This window comes from Cygnus olor, chromosome 2, assembly GCF_009769625.2.
Source record: "Cygnus olor isolate bCygOlo1 chromosome 2, bCygOlo1.pri.v2, whole genome shotgun sequence".
NCBI classification, from domain to species: Eukaryota; Metazoa; Chordata; class Aves; order Anseriformes; family Anatidae; genus Cygnus; species Cygnus olor.
In genome coordinates this window covers 35,477,461-35,493,611 of record NC_049170.1, presented here as the reverse complement: position 1 = coordinate 35,493,611, position 16,151 = coordinate 35,477,461, and the positions used below count along the sequence as shown (strand labels likewise).

The following is a 16,151-nucleotide window of genomic DNA, read 5'->3' as shown; positions in this document are numbered from 1 at the left end:
GCCCTTTGGATTCGTGGTGGGCAGGTTCTCTGCTTAGCTGTGGCAGAAGCACTGCCTTAGTCCCTTTCTGGGGCTGCTTGTAATATACCCGGCCATAACCCAGTGCTCATCGTGGCACTGATGCTCTGCACCAAGCTCCCAACAGCTCCACGCATCCAGCATCCACAGCGGACACCCCTTGGCTTATCCTTTGTGAAAATACAGTGGAGGCAGCACTGCCCATGCCTTGCTGGGTCTGCATGACTACAGCCGAGGTCTGGGATACGCTACAAGGCGGTGCCATCCATGTTAGCTGGGCTGTGGATGCTCCCTCAGGGAATACACGAAGTTGGCAGAATCAAAAAGCCTCTCTAAATCACTTCTCTGAAACAGAGAAAAGCAGAGAGACGAACCCTTCAGACTCTGCATGCATGCTAAAACTCTGGCTAAATTTCACAGCATTTGTGGTTTTAAAAACTCCGTGTGGGGAAAGTACATAATTAGACCAAATCCAAAAATCCTGTAATTAACTTGCATTTTAAATCCACTCTTACTGGAAATCCTGATAAGATCTTAACTACTTCTGCCATTGCACAAAGCAGCCAGTTTGCTCAGGATAGATACCACAGGGAAGATCAAGGCAGATTTATTTAGTGCCGGTTTGCATACACACTGCCTGTGTGTACATACAATGGCCACGGGGAAAAGGATTTGCATTTTGCCATTCCCCTTTACCTCTCCCACATGCCACCCAGTCACCCTCAGGTAACACATCCACTGACCCCCCCCAGCTACAGAATTGTGCAATTTCCTCATCGGCTTTTAAATGCCAGCTTCCCCTTTCCAAACCAAATACAGCCAAAAGCTTCCCTCCTCCTCCTCCTGCATCACCAGAGCACAGCTCCCTGCTGGGAACGCACGGGGCAGGTAAACCTCAACCCAGGGAAGCTGAGCAAAACCCTCATATTGTAAAAAGTGAACTTGCAGCTTTCTTACACAAATGTCTACATGTGAAAAGGGGAGATACAGAAGGTTTAGGTTTAGCTGTACTGAACTTGGAGACGCACAAGCTATTGCATAATTACGTATTTAGGTGAAGCCCAACTCAATACTTGCTCAATGCCTCTTACAAACACACCTAGCTGTCAAAATACAACTCTACCTATGTTAATAAAATACAAAGATATGCACACTCAATTTCCTGGTCTTACAATTTATTTATTTTTTGAAACAAACACATCTTTGTCAGATTCCTGTAGGCTCAGTTATAACAACAAAAAAAAAAGGATATTCTCGCTCCAAATGTCCATACGCCAGGCTTCAGAGATGGTGCCACCAGCACAGCTCCCATCTCCATGAAGATGATGCCACCATTTTATTTCTGCTCTTTGAATTCTGTAGCTGGAACTTAACGGATAAAAACACAGGACCATACAAAACACTCCCACTAATTTTTTTTTCTCCATGGCTTTACACTTAACTCATCTGCAGGGTGCTGGCAACAGGTTGCTGTCAGTGCCAAACAATGCAATTAAGGGGCCTTCAGGAAGGTAAGCAAGTCAGATATTCAGCTATTTGGTGTGGCTGAAGTGGCACAAAATAGCCAAACCAGGCCGCAAGAATTTGGCTCATCATTTATTATTGTTATAAACACAGAGGTATGGCAGGTTTGGAGCTTTCCTTCAGCCCACAGCGCAGAAAGCACTGTGCAGGCCTCAGGCTGTCACCAGAGGAAGGACTGCTTCTGCCTGTTACCTAAACCAAATAAAAAAAAAAAAAAAAAAAAAAAGAACTTTTTTTGGTTCTAAACCCCCCAAAAATGTATTTTTTAAAATGGAAACTCATGTTTTTCCAGTTATATATTTTTATTCTGTCAGATTCTGCAGCCTCTTTCTCTTCAGTCTCTTAACTGATTTAAGCAAGTAATTACGCAAGCCCAAAATAGCTCATTCCTGACACTGTTTGTAAATGACTGGGCTGAAATAACACATTGGGTTTTGTCTTCTCCTTTCTAATGACCAAGTTACGGGCTGGTGCAGGTTAGAAAGAAGAGTTTAAACTCCAAACAGCCACTGCAATTCTAAATATTTAATGACTAAAGTTAGCATTTCACCACCAAAAAGCTTCCTAAAATATTCAGAACACATCATTTTTTCATCAAGCAATCTGAAAAACGGAATTACAGAAGCAGAAAAATACCCTGGTACTTGGCTGTACACACGGATACATTGTCTGAGCAGACAAGAACCTACGACAAACCAAGAAACTGGATGCAAAAGGGAATAAACTTTCTAAGCTGCTGCACTGCAAATATTATCCTTAGCTAATTTAATAGCAAAGGTTCTCTTGCTTTAGGAAAGAGATACAAAACCTCATTCACAGCTTTAAAAATTCAAATATTGGAACAGCAAAATGCATCTTCCATCGCACATGCTACAGGCAGGCAGGCTGTCAGCACAGCAACTTCCACTGGGATTAACCTCAACGCAAGCCCACCAAAGCTACATTTTTTTAAATTACACTGACTTCAGCAAGTCCAAAATCATCCCAATCACCCTGCAGGTAGTTTAAAACGTACTGAATTAAGTATTTGGTTGTGTGGCAAGACCAGGACTTCTTTAGCATAAGTAGAAGTTGGTGAAGCAGAACAGTTCAACTGCCCGCTTAAGATGTGTCTGCCTACAGAAAAACCCTACCCAAAATACCAGTGATGGAGAGTAGTTTTCAAAAGACGAGCAGAAGGTTGCTGGTCTTTTTACTCAAAAAAATTCCACTGGCAGAGAAATGAACCAGTGCTGCAAAAAAAAGAATCAGAAAAGTCAACGGTAGGTATGGTTTTGATAAACTGTTTTCTACTGTGACTGGAAAAAAACACATCACCAAGTAAGTTTTTCTTCTGTTTCTGATCTGTTTTTATTATTATTACTATTACTTAGTTTCACAGACTTAATGCAACACCTGTTCCTTTCAGTGCATGTTTTTGACAGCTCTTAATTGCATAACCAAAGAAACCCCCAGGGAACGGCTTCACAACTGCCAACCCAAAAGCAAGAAGGTTAGGTAGGATGGCTTGCCCGTAGGAGAAAGGAAAAAAAGAAGAAACACTACACAAACACCAGGACCAAAACCAAACAAATACCTCAGTGTTTTTCTTAGGGATAATACATACGTGCTATTAAGTATTATACTTTATGTCATATATTAAAGTTGCTTTTATATTTTAAAATCTAAATTAAAAGAAGCTATATTACTGGGGAATACCCTTTCGTCTTCCTCCTCTCAAAGGAGGAAGTAACTTCTCACCTACATTCCCAGGATGAAAGATTACAACTAAAGCAAGAGGCAAAGTACATGACAGCGAGCTACGAGACCTGCACAAACAAAGCCGAGCAAGGGGCACCTGCTGCTCTCGGCCTCGGGAGCTGATTCAGCCTGGGGACCGGTGTCTCCAAGCCGGTACCTGAGCGCAGCCCTCCCGGCTGCCTTGCTAGCAGCTGTGCTTCGTTGCACTGAGGTTTCGCCACCAGCCCATTGCTAGGTAGTGGCACAGGCAGTACGTTTGTCTGCTCTGGGCTTGCTCGGCAATGGCACGTAGCCAGTGTTGATCTTCAGCTCAAGAACTATCCATCCATCCATCCACTCACCCACCCACCTTTGGTTATCTCTGAAAATACAGCTAAATATCCACCGTCAAGCTTTAGGAGGGAAGAGTGGTTTATTTTTAGGCTTTGGTCATGACTGAAAGTCCTATCCAATTGCAGGCAAAGTCCTCAGCTGCACTTTCAAGGTTGTTCTGTCATCAGTATCAAATGAAACTTGCTTTCAAGGCTTCAGGTGACCAAGAGAGAGATCACAATTAAATCTTTAAATGCATAAAGATCTTTCCCACATTTTAGGTCTTGTTCCCAAAAGGCATGTCATCCATATGGATTTGTAAGGAAAATAAACATGCAGGGGGTGGGAAGAGGAAAGGGAAAGGCATGAAGAATGGAGCTGTAATTAAAAAAAGATGCTAGCTCTGGAGAGTTTATCAGTAACTGTACTAAACTGAAATACTTCCATGCTAAAATGTAAGTAGCACTTAGGCTCAGAAGAGGATAATGCAGATTTCTCCTGGGGAGCATGTGCTGGATTTGCAGAAGACTCAGTCATATAGAAGTGACCATATAGAAGAAGGTCGCTATAGCTGTTTCAGATGAAAGGATAACAAGCAGCAGAAAGCAATGTTGACTTGTTTATGGAACAAACTAACAGCAGCCATACTGTATTTATTGACTGAAATGTCCTTCTAGTCCAGCAGCAACTTAGTTGGTGACTTGTAGTGGAGCCTCAGAGGATAAGAAAAAGAAACTTTTGACTGCTTATTCCCTAGTTTTGGAGAAAATATTCTGAAAACGACGTAAAGGTAGCATATATTAACACATAAAAAATATACCGTTTTGTGATGACCGCATCATAACATAGCCTGGCATTTACAGGATTTCAGTACACAGTCACCATCATCACAGAACTACTGCTCTCGTTGATGGGAGTCAGCAACCGACCTCAGAAGTACAAACATTTCTGCAAGAGCAGTGGGCTCCATTTTCAGAGTACGGGTGTGCATCAGTAAAGGACCACACGTCATATCAGCTGAAAACCCCAGCCCAGGACTAGTCCATTGCTCCAGACCGAACCGGATGGTTCACAGCCAAAAAAATGCTGCGGAAGCCCAGGGATACAAGCTGTGGACAGGCAGCAGTGGCTCTGGTCACGGGCTGAAGTTAGCAATCTCAGCACGCCTAGCGAGGCAGCCCTGCTGACATAAGCAAAAACATCATGCCACAAAACAGCAACCTTCAGTTTTCAGCACCATCACGTTGGCATATTGTAGCTTTTAAGTGTATTACAAGAGGCAGTTGTGCCCACCACCAGCAGTGGTGGTTGCAGCCAGTTGCAGCCAGTTTTGCACTGGTTTTTTTTGCAGTTTTGCACTGCTGCAGCCAGTTTTACCTCCTCTGCATCTTACTCAAAAGCTGTTCTCCAGGTATTTGGGGTAACCCTGAGTATGTAGACGCCTTCTAGTTCACCTGGTCCAGCTTAATACCCAGGGTCAATCTGACTGCATTCAGGAGAGGAGTCGTGAGCTCTCCTCTGCACAAAGTACATAAACAGGAGGGTGAGGACTGTAACCTTGGGTTGTCCAGGTCATGGCACATCCTTCCTCCCTTCATACATCCTGCTGGTTATCTGCTTCACCTTCCCCCTGCAAATCACTGTAAGGGTCGACTTGTTAGAAGTAAAAAACATATGAAAACCATAAGCATTTTTACGTTAACTCTGCACAGCGCTCAGATGTCTGCAGACTGCTTAGTGATGTCCACAAAAACAAAGCACCCCTCCAGCAAATCCAGCTCACTTCCCAGGCTAAAAGTACCCTCTTCACTAGTGAAGTACCACAGAAGCAGCGGAGTCACTTCATTGCTGAGCAGGACGCAAGGACACCGTCTAAAGAGCTTTTAAAAGAACAAGAGCTTTCTGAATCACCAACAGAAGTCAGAGGCCTTCCCTCCAACCACAACACTATACAGATACACACTTGCAAAAATCATGCCTTTGTGGCTGTGCTTAAAATTCTGACCTCCAGCTGCCACTGTCAAGGTGCTTAGTTAACTGCTCTTCCCCTACAGGATTTCACTCCATTTGGTTGCGAAATGCTTGTTTACAGCCACCAGGTAGAAGACAACTCCTCTTTAAATACTATGCTGCCATTTTCTTTTTTTGTGATGCAATCTTCCCAGCTCTTAAGACCTGTTTTATCCAGAGAATGAATTTGATCCATTAAAAAAACAAATTATGAAAGAAATTTTCATTCATTTTGGAGAAACTTGAGAATCAAGTAATCAGCCAAACGTACCAATTTCCCCTTCACCCTCCACAATAAATACACTACATGGATTACAGTGTCAGGTGTGGGTCACAGATATCCAGTTTCAGTAACATTAGAGCACACTTTGAATTGGATGAACTTAATAACATATTGCTGGACAGCGGAGTGACTCACATGTCAAGCCTCTTTGAAGCTTCTAAGAGCTTAAAGATAAACAAGGAAGAAGTACCAAGAAAAACGTTCACAGTACAAGGAGGCATTGGGTTTCTTCACTCTCCTGTTCCTATTAGAGTCTCTAATTGCAGACTTAGCTCACCCAAAGGACTTCACATATATTCTGCAGCCTCAGTGGGTTGCTGATCCCAAGACAACTATTACATTGTTTTTCTCCCACTAGAAAATACTGATAAGGCTAACTCTGGGAGATTCGGATTTAGGCAATGACTAGAGAGGGGAAATTGTGGGGAAAGACCCTGACAGGACAGTATGTGCCAGTCTTCATCTTGCTAACTAGTTATTACTCAGGGCTGATGTTTGTCATGACTTCCACAAACTATGTGGGGACTGCACAAAATTCTCCTTCAGCTCAGGCTCCTGTGCTCTGCAGGCAGTGTATAAACCTGGTCTGCCATGTCAGCCTACCTCTGCAACTCTTTCCAAATATATGGGAAGTGTGTAATAAGTAGTGTGTAATAAAAAGCTTAAACTACACTACATGATTCTGCAGCGTGACAAATTGTAGGGTTTGTTGCTGGGGCGTTTTCAGACTGCCAGTAATAGATGAGGCAGTCTGAATGGAAGTGTTGGTGACCTTCAGGATAAATTCTTAATAAGCATCCTTGCTTTAGGGAATTTTGGAGATCCCTTTTCTACAAACTAAGAAAAACTGATAGATGCTGAAGTATCAGGACTCCAGAACACTGATTAAAATCCTGTCTCGTAAGATCTTAAATGCTGCTTATGGAAAAGGGTCTCCGTTCAGAGAATGTATGTTTTGCTTCCTTCCAGAACTTCATGTTTCTTACAGGAATTAAATATTTTATTTCATCAAAGCAAATGAAACTACCCTAAAAATATCATCTTCCCCAAGGTATCTCTCTTTAATAAGTAAGTTTTACTTACCACAGGAAAGATGGGTTGATAGAAGCTTTACTGCTGAATAAGCACAGCAGAAGTCAGCAAACGCAGCGAAGGCTTATTGCAACATTTCTTTTTGTCTCATAAATGCAAATGCTGACATCACCTGACCCCTTCTTTCCTGACTCACTCCCTGTAACATTTTGAATCTCACGTGTCAGAAATTTCTCATTATTGCGTATTTCAAATGCTTTTAATTTATCATATGATTTTTCTCTGCTGTCAAGCTCTCTGCTGCTTAAATTGCTGATAGGTATCACAACATGTCTTATGTTGGCTTTCTTCCTGCTGGGGATTTCCTTATTCTAACAAAACCGTTATTTTTGTGAAGCACAACCTGGTCACATACAGGAAGTGGCGGTACTTGCTCTTGTCCCTAAAGAAGAAAGTGAAGCACAAGTGACAGTCTTGGTTGCAACCACAGAATAAAAACTACCAGTCTAATCACATGCATCTGGAGAGATGGACGTGTGACAGAGCACAGATACAGACAAAAATAAAATTATCAGTTAAGTAATTATGCCCCGAGACAAATCAATCCTAAACAGTCTCGATAACTGCAGCTCAAAGCAGCGGGGAAGATACATACTCAGCCAATACAGCAAGTTCACCAAGCATTTTGATCAGGTCTGTTCAAAGTGCTGTCTTTCTTAGGTCTTTAAGTTGACCAAGCCCATAAGAGATCATTACAATGATCCAGCTGGATGTCCTACCTGTGACCAGTCCCTAACACAGGGGCAACTCACTCACGCTCTCTTCCACTGAAGAGCTCATCAAATGGCCTATCACTACTGCAAAAACTTAGTCGTGTTGCATTCGTGTTGCTGCACTCATACATTGCACTTGTTTGTCAGCTAGATTTACTAACAGTTAACCATTTAATAACGTATTGACAGTGAATTCAGCTGGGCAGCTTGCTCGTTGATCAGGCTTTGTTCTCTTTCTCTAACTCTGCTAGCCTTTTGCAGCATGAAAACAATATTTTGGAAGCAAATAGCTTTTACATAATTTTACTCATTACTAAAGCAGACAGTTCTGAAGAACAAACAGCATTTGGCAGGAGGAGCTATTCATGAGAATGTCCAAGAAAGAAATTCAAACTGAAAATCAGAGATTCATCCATTACCACTGGATTTTCTTTTTTTTTCTTTTTTTCTTTTTTTTTTTCATTTCTTCTGTGCCTAGTAAATGTTAAGATGTCATTTGGGGTACATTCACCTAGGTTACAGTTCTTACCACTGTTGCACCACGACCTCACAAGGTTGGCATCAGACCCTGGCCAACTATCAGCATAGGAAGAAGTCTTCTAGTATGGAAAACTCCTTTCAGAAGCTAAGAGAGAACAGCAGGAGACATGACAAACACAAACACAAATAACACGGTTATTACACCCATGCAGCTCTGCGATCAGTCCTGTTTGCATATATGGCCAGATTTCCCTCTGTGGATGGAAGAGGGTCTCAAGCTGGAACGACAGCATCAATTTATATAATCACACCATTAGTTAAACAAGCTGTAGCCCGGTTTGTCATTTGGACATATCTGAAGTTCTAGTTTGTGGTCCTGCGGGCAAATCCTCAGTAAGTGTCTGTCTGGCGGCTGCTGGGAGCTGCCAACACCTACAAGCTCCTCCCCAGCTCTGCTGCCCTGAAGAAAGGTGAGGATGCTGCAGGGACAGTGGCTTTCAGCTTGGAGTTAAACACACATCTCGAAATCAAACAGCAACTGAAGCAACTCAGCTACAGGAAAGGTCCAAAACGGGCAGCAGCAGCCACACATCTGCTGTAGATGGAAAACAGTAGAGGAATCCTGTTTGGATGAGGGGGTATCCATCCTAACCCATCACCACCAGCAACTTTCCTGAAAAACTGATGCAATGAGGCTGCTATGGCCAACAGCCACAGAAATAACAGCGCTCCTCAGAATTAAACTTTGCTAAAAATCCGGCATCAGATCAGGTATCAGATACACCGAAACCAGTTATCATTTTGCACATTGCCTGCAGACTCACATCTCAGACGGTTAGGGCAAGCCGGTCAGCACCCAGGGTTAGAACTACGGAAGCTCTAGTGATCCTCGGTTGGTCAAAATAATTCTGCCACGTTCAGAAACATGCTAGTGATTGTCACTGTCATCATCTAAAAATATTGGCAACACAGTGCTGTAAGCAGAGGCAGAGTCTTTTATGAGAGGTCAGCAGTATACTTGGAGAAAAAGAACAAATAAATAAACTCTCAGTTTCATAGTCAGTTAAATTGCTGGGATTGTAAATGCCAAAGCTGCATTTTTTCCAAGCAGACTTGTTAGTCTAATAAAAAATATTTAACCCAAAAAGCTTGCCTTGGATAAGGAGTTCCCTGGCTCTGAAGAGCCTGGAGAACACGGAAGAATCATTTTTGAAATAAAACCATTGCTTTTACCCATATACTATAGTATAATATATTAACATAGTTTTTCAAATCTTGTATTTAAACTCAAATATGTAATGGCAAAAAGGTAGAAGATATCTGTCTGCTGACTGAAATCTGAAGACTTTAGACTTTCTTAAAGATAGCCTACAGTACTGCAAATACTCCTTTCAGTTGCATTGCACTACTTACACAGTTTGGTGTACTTACTGAAGGGTAGAGTTGTACTGAAAAAGTCAAAATGTTTCCTTTGAAAGCTGACCTGAACTATTAGCACCTACTTGCCAGGGTATGCATTAAATCCCCATGATTTAGCTATGAAAAACTCACTGAAAAGACCTTCTCTGGGAGACAATCTTGCATCCCCACCTCAAGACGTTAGCTCAGACTACACACTAGGGCTAGGTGCCCTCTTCCTGGCCAGCAGGCCAAAGAGATCTTCCTTCCAAATCCACCTGTGATTATTAGTTTATTATACCTGTGATTATTAGATTAGAAACGGCAGTCAGAAGGTTAGTCAGAAGGCTTAGTTTCTGTGCAACCATTTGTGTGTCAAGCAGTTCTCCATTAAATCCCCCAAGGGGGCATTTTGGCTATAAAACCCCTGATTCTTGGATCTTACTGCCCCGAACCAGAGTCACAGTCTGGGAGGAGGAGGGACCGTGTAAGCCAGCCACCTGGTTGCTTTCCCCATCATCTTCATGGCAGCCCCCACAAGGACCTTTGATCTTACCATGAATTTCCCTTCCTGGCTGCCCAGCAGCCCTGCTGATTCAGCCCCTCATAGTTACACAGCGACCAGTCCTCGCAGTGACCCACCAAACGTAAGGAAGCCGTAAATTCTCAGGCAGCAGACCGACTCGTGTCACAGTCATCAAATGCAGGCCTCATTATTTCACGCCTGAAGACACGTGAGGGCACTTTGGGCTGTGCTCCTCCACACCACCAGAGACAAGGCTATTACATTTGGCTGTTCTCAGCACGAGTATGATCGCAATGACACCGCGCACTGATGCGACTATTTATATGTGTGAATGCCCAGTATGTCACGGGTTCTGGTATTATCAAAATGCTCCACAGCACACAAGGCTCACAGCTATGTATTTCTTAGCTATTTTCCTTCTCCCTGTAAACAAACCCTAGCACACAACTTCTAACCTTGCTTTTGAATGCCTCATGAGTAGAATTTAATTTCTTCTGGGAAGAAGCACACCGCTCCTGGGAAAACAAAGCCTTCTCCTGTAGGAAGACAGCTGGAGATCTCATCAAACAGGTACCAAAGTCATGACTAACCAAAACCCACACGGTCCCATTATGCAATTAAAATGGCAAGGCTATTAGAGTGCCCCAAGTTATAACCCTGTGACTGACGCAGCAAGGTAGGCCAGCAGGTAGGCCCCGGGGGAAAAGAGGGGCAGGAACGTGAACTCCAAGAGCCTGCTGACAGGAAGGTCAGGGTGTGCTGCTCTTCCCCAGCTTTGCAGTAAAATGGAGGCTTTGTTACGGGAAGGAGAAAAGCACCTGATCTTCTGCTCTGAAGTACAAAATACCCCTATGTGAGCGTGCCCTCCGAGACAACTCTCCGGCAGAGAAGAAAGGGAGAGCGAGGAGTAATTTTCTTAAGCCACAAAACTTTTAAATACCAGGGAACAGGAATTTCTTCATACCACTCGGCACAAAAAGCCAACACTGAAAGTAAACTGCATTCTCTTTCTAAATACAACAGTTACCGTAACAAAATCATTCTTGGTTTATTTGTTCTTAAACAAATGAAACTCGTCAACTTGCACCCTGCCGAAGCACTCTGTGGCAATCCATCGTGTCAGTCACAAATACCGCTCTCACAAAGATGCTGGAGCAAAAAGAAATTCTTTTATTTCCTTTCAAAAATAAAAAGCCTTTCAAAATGATCAAGCCCTTCCTCTTGGGCCAGACCCACAGGGTCATGCTGAGTAAAGGTGTGTGCAAGGTTCAGGTCTACCAATGAATGTACCTCTCCTCTGGGGCACGTTCTGAGGGACACACCTGAAATAACCTGTGCTGAAGTGCCAGCAAGAAAGCAAACCCTGCCAGCCTACAGACACCTACTTGCGCAACACCAATCCCAAGACAAAACCTGTTCAAAGACAGGCTTCTGGTAGAAGAGAACAAGCAAGAGCACAGGATCTACATTATTTACACAACCATCCCCCAAGCAGTGAAGAAGCACATAGAGCTGGAAGTGAGCACAGAGCCAGCAGAGAGGTTGGCAGACAGAGCACGGGCTACTGGCTTCTTTAGCACACACTCTGTGGAGAACATGACCAGCAAAGGCCAAGAGGAGATTGCTTTCTGAGACCAGAAATCCTTCTCTGGGACCAGAAACCCTTCAGGCACTTAAGGTTTCTGTGAAGACTTACCACTAATTAGACCTCAAGAAGAGAAATATCATTTTGAATTTCTCTAAGTTGAACGAGAATCACCCAAGTAACATGGTGGGAAGTGCAGGACCATTTGCAATGTTTTTCTTGCATTATGTTCTCTTAAGTGTCCCAACAATCCCCCTGTCCTGCAGAAACCCAGATAAGTAGAATTCAGATACCTAACCATAAGCGTTCTGTGTCTTTGTGGATGTTCGCTAGGTACTGTACTTACTCTTCAGGTGCTGCCCAAGAAAAAGGTGGACCAGCTGCTGGTCAAGTGTCATGACACCAGCCTCATACGGACATCTGGGTCCCCCTGGACAGCCCTCGAATGGCCCCAGTCACCTGTGTCAAGGCAATGTAGTGCCATCCCTACGCACTGCAGCCTCTCCCACCACGAGGCTCGCTCTCTATGCTTGGACTGTCGCAGTGGGTTTTGGCTCTGAGGTCTCTCTGCAGTCCCTCCTCTTGTTCCTCCCCTCCCACTGGGGCTTGACTTCAAAAGCCCAAAGAGCTGCTGACCATGGCTGTGAATATGTTGGAGCTTCTGCTGAGGAGCAGAGCGTGGTGACAGCCTTCTTGCTCAAGTGCTGTGACCACTCTTGCAGCCACTACTGAGATGACAAGCTTTTTATTTTTGCTTCCCTGTTTCCCAATGTCTCTCTGTATGCAAATCGTGAATGTTTCATAACCATATAAATTAATCAAGGGGGTGGTGTTTTTAGTTTTTTTTTTCCAGGCTAGGGAAAGCTCATTAAAAGCATTTCTATTCTTAAACACTGTGCAGATTTAGCAAGTAATATTACAAATACACAGGCCTGGTGCCAAATAGCATGCATCATACTTGTACATGTAGTTCTCTTTAACTAAGGTTTTGTTTGTTTGTTTTTAAGAACAAGCAAATATAGCATGATTTGCTGCTCCACCCCAAGAGTTATTCTGCCAACAAGTCAGAAAATTCCTAGAGGACACAAAGCTGTGCTTTCCTCTTAGTATTTTTAGTAACAGAAAAACAAAACAAGTTGCTGAGTTAGTTTCTTCAGATAATAAAAAGATACAAAATGTCTAACAAGTAGAAAAAATAATCACAATATCCTAAATTAACCAGATCCTGCATTTATCTGTTTACAAAAAACAAAAGCCTATGCCTACTATACACCACATGCATGGAAATAAGATCCATGTGATACATTGCAGAGACATGACGCACTGCATTTGTCACCTTTCCTATCCTACCTATCAACTCCCAGGAGGCAAGGAAAGCTTCCTCCAGCAGCCCGTGCTGCTGAGCAGATGCTCACTGCCTTCTTTGGGATTAACTTTAAAAACAAACAAACAAACAAAAAATATCACCACCAAAACACACACACACACACACACACACACACAAAAAAAAAGAAATGCCAGAGAAGTGTTTCCTTCTTTCATACGAATAAATTATAAAACCAAATGATAAAAGCAAAGGTTTCAGTTGCTTGAAATTATGGTAATGGGGAAAAGTACTGAGCAAAAATTGACTGAAATGGGGCTGCAATTATGATTCAGCTCTTTACTGTCAGAAGTGCCCAACTTTTATACCAATGCTCTTGACAGGAATGTTTTATTACCCAGGATCAGAGGAATAGCAGAATAACAGGTGAAGCAAGCATATTTGGCATGGGCAGGTGCAGCCCTTGGGTGAGAGGGAATGCTGCTCTGTGCAGGGGGAATAAGCAACAGGGGAAAGGAGGGAAGCAGCAAGAAGTGCTGCAGGGTTGCTCAGCTAGGAACAGGATGCAGGAAACCTCAAAGCAGCACCTGCCACGACCCTCTCTGGGTAGGAAAAGCTATTTTGTACGAGCGTCACGTGAAGCAGCAGCAGCATGAGCTCTGTAAAAATGTCTAAGAACCTCACCTTTGACCTTACTATGATCTGGTCCTCACCCACACAGTGCTACTACCTTACACCATGTCACTGGTCCCCACTGGATGGTGACAGTTCTCCAAGAGCATTCACATCACGTTTTTATCAGCTGATGATTCAATGCGCCATCCCTTCCCGTGCCTGAGAATCACTCCGTTTGACCCAACCGCCAAGAGGCTGTTGCTCTATACTGCACATTGCTTCGGAAGGGGACCCCAGAGCACTCGGAGCCTGCAGCTGAGCACCGCTCTGCTGGTTTCAGACCCCAGCACTGCCTGTGTGCTGCAAGTGGATGTACAGAGCTCTGTACAGGTGCTGCCTTGAGAAGAGCTGCTCTTCATTAGCTAACGTGGAAACGCACAACTGAAAACAACTTCTAAGTGTATGAAAGGTCAAAGGGAGAGGCCTTGAAGAGTAAGGGCAATGTTTACCCAGCTCTGCCTGCGAGGCAGGGAATGAGGGAAAAACAGAAACCTGAAGGGCTGCTGAGATGGGATCCAGGCAACGTTTCGTCAAACACTGTAGTGGTTCTGCTGCAGCTTTCTACTGGGCTGTCCCTGACTGACTGAGCATGAGCACATCTTTAAAGAGAAAAATAAGAAAAAGAAAAATGCAGCATGCAAATCAATTACCATCTTATGGAACTGTAAGAATTATTGCGGCAGGTTCTGTCGCAAAACAGCTGATTTTAGGAAGGAGTATCTGCTAGCTGGCAAGTACTGTTTTCCAGTGGTGTAGGGGCATTAATCATTAACTCCAGTAGCCCAGCAGATAACCGCAGTTAAGCCATATATACAGATATAAACAAAATAGGAACTATGACACCCATGTAATTTATAATGGATTTTGACTTGTATGAACATTTGGAGGTATTTCATTAAACAAATAATTTTTTGTCTATGTTTAAAGTCTGTTGTTTTCTTTTTATTTCATAAATTCTTTGGGACCAATGACTGCCTGTTTGCCTGTGTTTGTACAGCTTCTACCACAGGGCACAAGTAAATGAATAAGGCTTCTAGGTGCTACTCTCTTCTAATGACACCACAGCATTGGAGAGATTATGTTGTTAGTGCTTTAGTAATAATATTTGCAGAACATATTTCTCCTTTTAAAAAACGGAAGCATTTTATTTCTGCAAATAAAATTTAGAATCATAATAGTCTATAATAAAGCTCACGTATACTACAAGCCCTTAGAAGTATGTTCATACAAGTATGGTACACCGATATAAGATCTTCAAATTGAAATTCATTAAAGATAAATCCTGCTTAGACTCAGAATAAAATATCCATGATAAACAACACACTTAAGGATTTGAAACCCTAAGTATTACTCTCATCTTCTACACCTAGAAGACATCAGTATTTCAGCTTTTTTATGGGACGGCGTGTTCAGCTTGAGTCACTCAGGCTTTTCCTGCATTACTTTTGGTTTCAGTTTCCCCCCGCAGGTATAGGAAGAACGTCCTCTCTACTCCATCGAGTTCCTCTCAATCTGACACACAACTGGAAGACGCAAACCCAGGCCGCTACTCCCCTTGCGCGATGCCCAAGCAAGCCCACACGAGCAACGCAGCGTTACGCCATGTGGGACGAGACATGGGGTGATCGGCGATGTGGCCGTGGGCCAGGCAGGGATCCCGAGCACGGTCCAGACCCTAACCCTCCATGGTGCCACTCTGCGCTCCGTGTGCCATCAGAATTTGGCAACATGGCCCCAGAACTGTCACACACCAGAAGTGGCACACACCTGAGGGGGCCGTGAGGATGCTGGGCCAGGTCGGCGGGTGCAGGACAAGAAGCGAGGAGGCAGCCAACCCTTCATCCCTCCATCCCTCCATCCACAGGTCACCATGCCCAGCTCCAGCACCCGGCTGAGCAAGAAGCCAGCAGCACGAAGCCTGCTGTTGGCACCTCCTTCCTTTTACAGGTTTTATGTTGTTTTAAACATATCGCCACCAGCTCGCTTCCGACATTTCCCCAAATCCTCATCGCTTTAGGCAGCACACGATTAGGCGCAAAATAAGGCCGTCTCCAGATTAACAAAAAGATAAATACGATGCATTAAAAACACATTATTATGCATTAATACATATAAATACATCATAAATTTATATATAACACACGTAATTATGTGCATAGAGTATATATATTACACAGCGCCGAGCTGCCCGGCGCTGCCCGCTGCCGGCACCGACACCCACCTCACCTCGGGGCGCAGCGAGCCCCCCGCCAGCAAGCCTCGGTAACGCACCCTGGGTCGGTCTGTCTGTCGTTCTGTCGGTTTGTCCGCCCGTCTGTCTGTCTGCCCGTGTGTCCGTCTGCTCAGCAACCGCAGCCGGAGCCGCCCCTAAGCCGGGCGGTGCCTCGCACGTCAGCGGCAGCGGCAGGGCCCCCCCGGCCCCTGTCCCTGTCCCTGTCCCTGTCCCTGTCCCCGTCGTTGTCCCCGCCCGG

At 44.0% G+C, this 16,151-nt stretch overlaps 1 protein-coding gene across 4 annotated transcripts in view; it reads right to left on the bottom strand.

The window, feature by feature from the left end:
- SNX10 (sorting nexin 10) overlaps nucleotides 1–16,145 on the bottom strand; it is a 36,519-nt gene extending 20,374 nt beyond the window's left edge. The window contains exon 1 of one of the 4 annotated variants that reach the window (XM_040549204.1): nucleotides 15,902–16,145. The gene's annotated coding sequence lies outside the window, so the exon portion shown is untranslated. The remainder of the gene's footprint in view (nucleotides 1–15,901) is intronic. The other 3 variants (XM_040549205.1, XM_040549206.1, XM_040549207.1) reach the window with 3 other exon arrangements.
- Between the last annotated feature and the right edge of the window lie 6 nt (nucleotides 16,146–16,151).